The sequence below is a fragment of the Lithobates pipiens genome, unplaced genomic scaffold (assembly GCF_037356315.1).
Source record: "Lithobates pipiens isolate NorthernLeopardFrog02 unplaced genomic scaffold, aLitPip1_a1.2 Scaffold_18, whole genome shotgun sequence".
Lineage (NCBI taxonomy): Eukaryota > Metazoa > Chordata > Amphibia > Anura > Ranidae > Lithobates > Lithobates pipiens.
The window spans coordinates 470307639-470319350 of NW_027507758.1; positions in this window are offsets into that span (position 1 = coordinate 470307639).

Consider the following 11712-nt stretch of genomic DNA (forward strand, 5'->3'; position numbering starts at 1 on the left):
GCAAACCTGGTAACCAACTACAAAAAACGCCTTACCTCTGTGCTTGCCAAAAAGGGTTTCTCCACCAAGTACTAAGTCATGTTTTGATTGAGGATCAAATACTTATTTTACTCACTGAACTGCAACTTAATTTAAAGCATTTGTTTTATGTGTTTTTTTTCTGGATTTTTGGTTGATATTCTGTCTCTATCATTTAAAATACACCTATGATAAAAATTATAAACAATAATTTCTTTGTAAGCGGGCAAATTTACAAAATCTGCAGGGGATCAAATAATTATTTTCCCCACTGTATCTAACTGGAGGAATGTGCATTGATACCCCAGGGCAAGAAGTGAAGATTACAAACAAAATTAAGGAAAAGGCCTGAAAAAGAAGAAGATAAATGTAGTCATGGCATCTGAGGACTGGTAGGCTGCAATATATTACATTTTTGTTTTGGAGGTTGGATACAATTTACACTGAGCCATTGTTGTTCATACTCAGAGGTGATTTACTAAGTAGTGTTTTGAAGATTAAGTTTGGCAATGGTAACATTTTCTTTATTTTTAAACGATCTTAAATCAAATTTGATTCTAACACATAGAATAGAGGATTGCTGATTTTGCAAAACATGCACCTAATTGAATAATTCCCCAAAGATGTTATAGATTAGTAATCAATTTTTCACTTTAAGGTCTTCCATCTGCAGATATGTTTTTTTTTAACCCAATAAGCTTTCACTTATTGATATAGTACATAATGTATGAGAGGCGTCCTTGAACTGTGCAGGAAAGTGTTCAACTAGCCCTCCAATGAGTATTCAATCTGTTCTTCATCCCACCCTCCTCTAGGGGAGCTCTATCCTTGCTGATATTCTAAACTCTTCTTTCATCACTCCTTTCCCCATCAAAAGAAGGCATCGACGTATATAGAAAAATAAATGTACAATAAATAAATAAATATAATATATATATATATATATATATATATATATATATATATATATAATCAATACTACAACTGAGTAATTTTCTTGTATGTAAATTGGCCAGTGTGTGTGTGTGTATGTGTGTGATGTGTGTGTGTCCCTTTAAGACTTCTTTCTGTTCATTGGGCTGTCAGTTCCAAACAGGCGTTTTATACCAGCCCACTGCAAATGTCAAAATAAATAACAAATCATTCAAATCTTACTGATATACTGATTACACAAAGGAGCTAATTGATAGACCACATAAACTATAAATGTTTCAAAACACAACTAAAGATATAGAAATAATGATAGAAAAAACCCAGGGGCCAAATATCTGCACATGAGTTTCCAGATCTTGCTTTTTAAGGGTTTTTAATTTATTTTATAGTATGAAGATAAAGCAGGAGAAGTAAGACTCAGGGGTCAGTGTACAGTCAAGAATTGTGACACAGAGATGTGACTAGTGGAGTCCCCAAGATATACTGTATAAGAAGCAAAGTTGATTTGCCCTCTAAGTGTCCTCCAGTAACTAGAATATCAGTTTTGAATGCTTTTAGTTAACAAAGATTTGCTACATTACATCTAAACAAAAAATCTGCGCCAAAACAGTATTAAATGGGCACATTTGCACCTAGGTCTGCACAATAATGAATGTTGTACTCATATATCAAGCAGTTTATTTTACTATTTTTTTCTGTCCAGTCCCAAAACTTGATTTTACTTTATGTTACCACTTGAAAGAGAACACAAAAGAGAAATTCTCTTTGCTTCAGTCTGGGTTTAGTTACCAGAAAACCATATAATATCCAGGAAACACTTGAGTACTAGGAATCAGCTTCTCTGCCTGGAAGCCTTAATTCTGCCACTTTACTACAGTGTCTGCTCCCGAAACAGACTCAAATCCAGCGGAGAGAGGCTGGTGGCAACACAGACGTTTGTGTGTATGTGTGTGTGTTGTGTATGTTGGTCCAGCAATTCCTTTCATTTTGGCAGGTTAGTCATTACAGACCACCACTAACTTTTAATTCTGTAATCTAAAATGCAGCCCCCTAGCCACACTAACCCTCTGGTCAATAAGTGAATGGATTTATAGGGGTTTGTCTGTTAATGTGTTTAATGATAGTGCAAATCCTTATGGGTTCACTGGTCAGATAGGTCCTTGAGATATATATTTATATATATATATATATATATATATATATATATATATATATATATATATATATATATATACACACACACACAGTGTATATATATTTATCTATATCTATAGATATATATACCTAATAAGGGTAATTATACACATGATGGGGAGGTTCTCTCATTAGATGGTGTCGTGTACGTTATGCCATTTCCATACATTAAATAATTTCCCTTTTGCCTGTTCCATGCAACGTGGATGTAAACTGATGTTTCTCTGTACCTTTTACAGATCAGCTCACCTAAAAGTGCAGATCAGTCTGATTTCCTGCAAGTCATAATTTAAGTCAACCAATTAACACATAACTATTCATAACTTTTTCCAAAATGCCAATAAAAATTCCAAGCAGATTAATGAATACAATATGCATAGAACATAACAATAGAGTCTGTCAAATAATCCTGCCAGATATAGACAACTTAAAGCTGGCCACAGATGTAAAGATCAGACCATGATCCTGACTTGGAGTCTATCTTGGGTGGCCAAGTCTTTGAAAGATATAGTAATACGGCCAATTCTAAAGGATTCATTTGGATAGCATTGCCACCAAACCGCTAAATCATCTAGGGGACAAAAAAAGGTCAAATAAATTTGTATTCATAGGCAGATTCAGGTATCCTCTCCTTTGAAGATATGGAAAAAATGGATAGATGCATCACATTTTAATTTTAATTTAAATCTATAATTAGGATTGGGTATATTTTTAGTGGAGGAGAAAGGCCTGTCAAAGAAATGAAATGAAAATAAAAGCTTTCTTATATACTATTTGCTCCAGGGTATTTATGTATCTCTGAATATCTATGAATATTATGGGAAAACTAGACGATGATGTATCAAATGTACTAATGCTGATATTGTTTGAAATGATGATTTGACCTTGGTTATTGTTTGTGTTTTTTGTTGTTTATTTGTTATACAATTTTCAAAGATAAAATCTGAATTAAAAAAAAATCTCTATTGAATTATGTAAAGTGTTTACACCATAGTCTGCCTCATCCATCACACAGGTAGTATTTTTTCACACTAGGTATTTTTGGAATTAAAAGACAACCTTTCACCCTTTCAGTAATAATATGTATGTTCAAAATCTAATAGGCCATGGGGGCAATTGTCCTTCTGTCCCTATTGCCAGCTCTCCCCCATTGGGTGTTGCATAATTCATTCAGAATGTGGGAATCCTTTTTTCATTTCCTCTTCTCTTCACCATGTTCCCACATTGACAGGGAACATGGACTGAGGACAGACTAAAGCACAGTTTTGCTACAAATCATTTTATGATGTTGGATATTGCAGCTTGATTTTGATGTCTCTCCAAAACAAAACTATTTAAAGTAAATGCTCGCTTTTGTCTTCTTAGACAATTCCCAAAATAGCCATACATTTTGCCAAACCAACATAATAAACTAAATAAAAGAGAGTAACATGTCCATCAAGTACAGCCTCTTCTAAACTTCTGAGGGTTTAGTCCTAGGAAGACGATATATCAAAGCGCAGATGAATCAGTTGTTTAGATTTTACATCCATGTATATCGATATTTTCTCCAGAGTGATTATATCATTTCCACATCTCATTTTGTAACCACAGAGAGCACAAAGACAATTTATAGTACTGCATCATAAAGTACAGTACTATGTCACACAGAAAACCTGGGCCTCCGGGCAGTTTAAGGCCTAATGTGCTAACATGCATAAAATACTAGCGCTTATAACAGTCCTACCTGAAAACAAAGCCCTCCAGCAGTGTGCTGTCACTGCTGTAGGTGCTTCCATCTTCACTGGGTCCTACATCAGGGTTCGGAGGCTTCAGCTGTATGAATGGCTGGGTCACAATGACGTCCACTCCCCCACATGCGGAAGTTACGGCCATGGCACAGAGTTTTGAATGAACGGCATGATCCATTCATAGCCCAGTGTGCATGCAGGGGTGACGTCACCGGATGCTGCCAGAGTAAATATCCCCTAAACGGTCCTCTTTTTTGAGATATTTACTGTACTTGTACAAATCAAAGAAGTGACTTTACTACCACTTTAAATTACTAATAATTGCAAATAATTTAGGAGCATATTTATCAACTGATTTGTGACTAATTTTACCAACAGTTCCAGTTCACGGGTTTTACTTTATTAATAACACATAAAGCCTTTAGTTGTTGGAAATACAATTAATTAATTGGGTCGTACTTTGGAAACCTAATTTCTGCAGGTCCCAGGTACCCTTTGGGACATATTTGTTTGTGGGTGGAAAGGGGGTTACTTGCAGTTCTCTGTGGAAATGTTAAAAAGTTAAAGCATATCTACACTCAAGAACAAAAGTTTAATATATTGCGGCTTACCGGTCCTTAAATGGGATGGCTGCATTCGCTTTCTTCATTGTCTTTTTGGTTTTTCTAGAGTGACAACATTCACCCACCATGCTGTATCTATGGAGAAGCAGCTTTGTCACAATAGGACAGGACTGCTGGACAACTGTTCTTCTCAATACAGGAGAGTGGTTCTGTAGCCCCCCGGGGTAGATGGAAATAATGATAAAAGTGGAGCACAGGAAGAGATCACAATAAGCTATCAACTCATAAGATGTTTGGCAGGATCAACAGGTCTTTATTTGCTGCACTTATCAAACAGTAATAACAAAAACACTTTTTAATGATATATAAAAAAAAAGACAAATAAAAAAAAGGGACTAAATAATAGACTTTTATTGTTAGGGTTTGCGTAACCTTTATAGGAGAAATAAGAAAAAATGCACCTCCATACATGCTCATGTGAATTTGCTAAAGAGTGCTACATATTTGTTATACATCTATTACATTTGCTCAACTGTTTTCATTAGTAGACATTTATGTATAGGTAGTAGGCCAACTTTAAATGTCCATTCTACCTGAAAACATGGCTAGGATCCAGTAAGTTGAATCACCCATTGAGTTCTTACATCATTCAAAGATTCCAAGGCATGGTTTGAAATAGTGACATCTTCATTTGGCACAGGCCAACAAAAGGTATGACTCAAAGATGGATTTCATAGCAATTGGTAATGGTCATGCTGGTTGGGTCAGTCTAGAAGGTTTAATGCTATGTGTTGAAGCTGCCGAGGAATACAAGACATCGCTAGCTTGTATTCCTGGGTGCAGTTACTGGTTGCAATTGACCTAAAAATTGAGTGTACAAACATTGATGTTTCAGATTTTGGTGGATGACACAGGATTTCTTTTAAATTAAATTTGTCACCAGCACACCAACAAACAAAGTGAAAAGCTGTTAAATCTTGTATGGTCACATAGAATAGAAAAGTTTCAGGACCCTCAAGGGTGTAGTAACAGACAACAAACAGTGCACACATAGAAAAGGAATCAACCATCAATAAGAAAGAGGAGCTCCTAGCTCCTTTGACTCAATTTTCCCTCCAATCTGGTAATCTGGTAAATTTTTCATGTGAGTATAAAATTTCATAGGTAATCTGTGCAATATTCTATGGAAAACTTCTAAGTAGAAGAACACAAAGAAAGAGAATTGGGAAAAAGACCAAGAGAAAAAAATGAAAATTCGCTAAAAACATAGCCATGTCCAACTCAAGTTCACTTAATAAATTGGACCACTCTTCTGAATATAGTCAGATTCTCTCCTAAGATTACATACTCCATCTTGATCACATGTACTGTGATACTACCTGCTGGGCAGATTCCTGACTTATGTGTTGAGAGAGAGGACCTAACAAAAAGAAGTGATATGATGATAGCTGAACAGCAGACAGGGCTCACAGTGGGGTTGATTTACTAAAGACAAGTAGATTGCGCACTTTGCAAAGTACAGTTGCACTCTGCAAGTGCAGTTGCACCAGAGCTTAGTAAATGAGGTAAAGCTTCACTTTGCAAAGAATACCCAAACATGTGCAAGGAAATAAAACAAAAAAACAGTATTTTTGCTTACACATGATTGGATGATGGAAGTCAGCAGAGCTTCTGCTCATTTACTAATCTCTGGAGCAACTGCTTTTGCAGAGTGCAACTACACTTTGTGAAGTGCACAGTCTATTTGCCTTTAGTAAATCAACCCCATTGTCCCCAATATCATGAGCGATTTATTTTAGGACCCCAGTGGAGGGAGTTCCAAGATGCTCTGATCTGTTGCTAACACCGGTTTCTCCATTTACAGAAAAGGCAGCTAGAAAACTAAGACTTGAAGGCTCTGTTTTAGCTGTAATAGGGAGTCAAAAACTCCCATACTAAAATCTCAAAGGGAAGACAATGTGAGACTCCATGCACAGTCCCCCAAAAATTGTAAAGATCCATTTTATTTGGACTGATCCTTTAAATTGTGTGGATAGCAAATCCACTTGACGCCACTTTCTAGAAGCTATACCTGAAACCTGATAAATTGGGGCTTTGAATGTCAAACCAGACAGAAATATAGAAGTATAACAAAAACAGTTACATGAGATTCCATAAATAAACATGACATTTATTTTGTGACACATTGCACCTTTGATGGGATGTAATAAGATTTGTTTTTCTCCGTGTGATCTTTGTCCTTCCAATAAGTAAGAGATACTAAGATCGTTCCCAGAGCACCTCTTTCCCAGAGAGGAGGCTGAATATGAGAAAGGCTGACTCCAAATGTAGGAATGTAACAATAACACAAATGACCAAGGCACTTGACACTTTTTGAAACTCATGCACTATACTATATTACTATGTCAATGTCAGAAGAAATGTAACTCTAGTGGGATACACCACAGAAGAACCATATTTACTAAAATATTCTGATGGCCTGGCAGTACATAAGGCAGTGGTGTTTAGATGATCAAAATAAAGTACACCATTTACAGTATATTTACTGTCTTCTCAGATCATTTCTGAACAGTAAATGGTAAATCCTGAACAGAAGAGGCAACGATATCCAAAGATATCATAAGACTCTCTGCAGTTCAGGTAACATACAGTGATCCATTCTTTCTGTAAGGTCAATTCACACTTTAATCCCTCATTGCAGTGCGATAATAAATGCACATTATATCATGTCACAAGCTAGCATGTGTTGTATTAGGCAGCCCAATTATTTTGAATGGGCTGCCAGTGCACTAGAACATGGACCTGTAAAAATGTAACTGTATATGCATTGTGATGTGCTGCAGTGTGGGGGTATTGATGTCAAATGAAAATAATGTGTTGGGGGGGGGGGGGGGGGGCGTTGTATGTTGCTATACTGCCTGGTGAAATGCAAGTTTTATTGCACATTACCGCAATGCACTGATCTGATCGGGCATTTACACACTGGGTCCATGCACACTGGGCTTAAAAAAAAGTCTGTTCTCTTAGGAGTAAAAAATGCTCATTGGAGCATTGTTTATACAAAGTTTAGACAACTTTACAAGAGTTTTATGTTTTTTCTGCCAGTAAGCTCCAATCAGAAACGCGAACCAGAAGGGTTTTTCTTCTTGCCTCTTAATGTTGAGCTCAAAATATGCCTCTAATCATCCTAATGTGCATGGACACATAGGATAACATTGAGCTGCTTCTACAGGCAGAACACAAAACTCCTGTAGAAGCAAAGTTTTTAAGTCAGTGTGCATGTAGATGGCATCAGGCAGAAAAACAATACTTTACAATCCCATTCCCTGCAGCACATACAGACATTTCCTTCTCTCCCTTACCACTCCGTTCAAATGGCGGGAGCAGAAAAAAACATCCTATGTAAGCTGTGAGTCACTCAAGTCGTAGCTTACATGGGGCTATGGACTCCCCCCAATGTGACTGCAAGTGGTGATTGGCCCAGTACTGTCATATATAGCGAGTCGCATGTTTCTCCATACTTGGATGTACTGGGGATTTTCTTCTTTTCCAGCAGAAGAACAGAATGGTAAGGGAAAGAAAATGTAAGTATGAGCTACAAGAGATGGCAGATAACCCTGTTGCTTTGCCCTCCATTGGTGAACACAAGTTTGCTTTTATAAAGCACAATCATTTTTCTAAGGCATCATCAAAAAAAAATGGCCCTGACAATGCAGAAATGCATTGATTATAAAAACTGATGTTGTATTTATTTTCAAGGGGCATGAGTATACAGTACTTGCTATTCTTTGCAAGATAAATGACATTTTGTTTTCTATTTGTGAAAAAGGGCATGTATTTTAGGAATGTCATGAGACAAAATTGTATTTGATAATTTGTGCCTTATACAGGATAATTAAAAATTTGTTTCTGGGCTGTTTTCAGCTGATGCTTTACTGATGACAATTTTTACTTGAGATGCTCATATATTTTGGTATCATCAGTCCAGAATTGGTGTGATGACATCATCATGTGTATGTGTCACAGCATCACTTCAACTATCACCATTATGCTATTGAAAAGCTTCCAAGGACAAGAAGCATAGTGTCCCCTACCCCTACAACTGGGATGAGGAGCTTTCATATATTCCTTCCAATGAAAAGATGCATAGTGTCCCCAACCCTTAGAACTGAGAGGAGGAGCTTTTACAGATTTTTTTCAAGGACAAGAAGCATGGTGTCCCTCTTTTCCTAGAACTGAGAGGAGGAGCTTTCACATATTCCTTCCAAGGAAAATATGCATAGTGCCCCCTTACTCCTAGAACTGAGAGGAGGAGCTTTCACATATTCCTTCCAAAGAAGTGATGCATAGTGCCCCCCCTACTCCTAGAACTGAGAGGAGCTTTCACATATTCCTTCCAAAGAAGCGATGCATGGTGCCCCCCTACTCCTAGAACTGAGAGGAGGAGCTTTCACATATTTCTTCCAAAGAAGAGATGCATAGTGCCCCCCTACTCCTAGAACTGAGAGGAGCTTTCACATATTCCTTCCAAAGAAGAGATGGATAGTGCCCCCCTACTCCTAGAACTGAGAGGAGGAGCTTTTACATATTTCTTCCAAAGACAAGAAGCATAGTGCCTCCCTATTCCTAGAATTGAGAGGAGGAGCTTTCATGTATTCCTTCCAAGGAAAATATGCATAGTGCCCCCCTATTCCTAGAACTGAGAGGAGGAGCTTTCACATATTCCTTCCAAAGAAGAGATGCACAGTGCCCACCTACTTCTATAACTGAAGGGAGGAGCCTTCACATATTGCTTCCTAGCAAAACATTAATGGTGCCTCCCTAGTCCTAGAAAAGAGAGGAGCTTTCACATATTCCTTACTAGGTAAAGATGCATAATGCCCCCTTTTCCTAGAACTGCCAGAAGGCGCATTTCACATATTCCTTCCAAGGAAAAGGAGCTTTCACATCGACATAAACATAGGCTGGATCAGTACAGGATACACAAAGTACAGTCATTGTGCCCTGCCCACAGGGTTCCTTTTCAGTTTGGTAGAAAGATAGCCAAACAGGATGGAGGGAGGTACAACTTGTGTGATTTACATATTAAAATGATTTGCTTTAATTATAAACAAATGTGTTCTATCTGGGAGCTAAAGATTTACATAATTCATCAAAAGTGCAAATTTTAGCCTGAAATGTGTCCTTTATATAAAGCTAGTAGAATTATGTTTCTGGTAAAAAAATTTAATGTAATTGCACTGCACAAAAATTATTCAATACAAATTTAAAAGGTTTACATACAACCCCTTGGAAAAAAAAGTAAAGGGAAGAAAATGATAAAGGTGTTAACGAAGAAACTAAGAGTTAACAATGGGGTAAAATTTGTTCAATTGAAAATAGTTTTTTTCACAATCTACACATCACGAATAACCCAGGTGTAGCCCTTATTTATAAATACATGAAGAGTAGGACCGGGAAGTCATGCTGACAGTACTGCAGGTATCTCTGGGATGACAGCTCTTCCAGTGTAAGCAGCAGTGCTCCCCTGTCACTTTGACAGCTGGTGCACTGTGTTTTTCTAAAAGAAGAAATGTCTGCACTTTTGACACAGAGAAAGTGTCTGTCACACTGAAATCTAATTACATTGGGAGAGCTGCTTTCCAAGTCTAAACTGCATGTGCTTGAACAGCACATCTTGAAACCCCTTTAGGTGGGGTGCAGCAAGGTGAGGCAGAATAACACATTCAGTCCCAGTGCAATGAAAGAGCTTGTAATGAGATAATGCCAAGACAGTTCACAAACAACCTAGTGGGAAGGCAGTCCAACTGGGAAAACTCATGGTATTGTCCCCTCCGCTCCTCCCAGGATATCCTGCTTTCTAGCTCCCTTGTTACCTCCTCCCATGCTCGCTTTCAAGACTTCTCCAGAGCCTCTCCCATCCTCTAGAACTCCTTGCCCCAGTCTGTCCAATCAGCCCCTACCCTGTCCACCTTTAGGAGATCCCTGAAAACTCATTTATTATCGTTCACTTTGCTCCTCCCAGGACCTCCTGCTTTCTAGCTCCCTTGTTACCTCCTCCCATGCTCGCCTTCAAGACTTCTCCAGAGCCTCTTCCATCCTCTGTAACTCCCTGCTCCAGTCTGTCCAATCAGCCCCATACCCTGTCCACCTTTAGGAGGTCCCTTAAAACTCAGTTATTCGCCTTGACTACTGCAACACCCTCCTTAATGGCCTACCCTTAAGCAGGCTATCCCCCTTTCAGTCTATTATGAATACTGCTGCTAGAATAATACACCTCACTAATCGATCTGTGACTGCCGCCCCTCTCTGCCAATCCCTTCACTGGCTTCCCCTACCCCACCGTGTAAAATTCAAAATGTTAACCATAACATACAAAGCCATCCACAACATCGCCCCTATCTACATCACCAACCTCATCTGCAGATATCGCCCAAATCGTCCCCTCCGCACCTCCTTGGACCCCCTGCTTTCTAGCTTCCTCGTTACCTCCTCCCATGCTCGCCTTCAAGACTTCTCCAGAGCCTCTCCCATCCTCTGGAACTTCCTGCCCCAGTCTGTCCAATCAGCCCCTACCCTGTCCACCTTTAAGAGATCCCTGAAAACTCATTTATGCAGGGAAGCCTATCCCACACCCACCTAACAACTGTCCCCCAGCCACCCCCATCAAATCAATAATGCAGCTATTACCTTTTGAACCACCACCCCCTCCCTTTAGAATGTAAGCTCTACGAGCAGGGCCCTCCTGTACCTTTTTTATTGAACTGTACTGTAATTGTGTTGTCCCCCTTATACATTGTAAAGCGCTGCGTAAACTGTTGGCACTATATAAATCATGTATAATAATAATAATGGTTCCAACAGTGTGTATAGAGCAGGATGCAGTCATTTGTAGGGAGGGAAAATTTTAAAGTGGTCGTCTTGTGCCCAACAGGCAGGTGTTCAGAGAAGTTTTGAGCCCTAAACATTCTCTCCAGGAACCTTTCCCTGACACTAGTTCTGTCCCTACCAGGCAGGGAACCTGTCCCTACTCTACCAACTCGCAATTGGGTGCAAACCTGGGAGCCAGGGCCTTAAATAGGCTCTGCTTGACCCAAGAGGGCTGCCATATGAGTCACATGAGGAAGCAACATCCAATCAGATGTTTCCCAAGTGACCCAGGAAACCATAGAGGAACTATGTTCCTATTAACTTCCTTTATGACTGCAGTGCCTCTGCGGAACAGCATCACCTGCAGTGGAGAAAGTAGACTGTAGCTGACCACATACCAATCT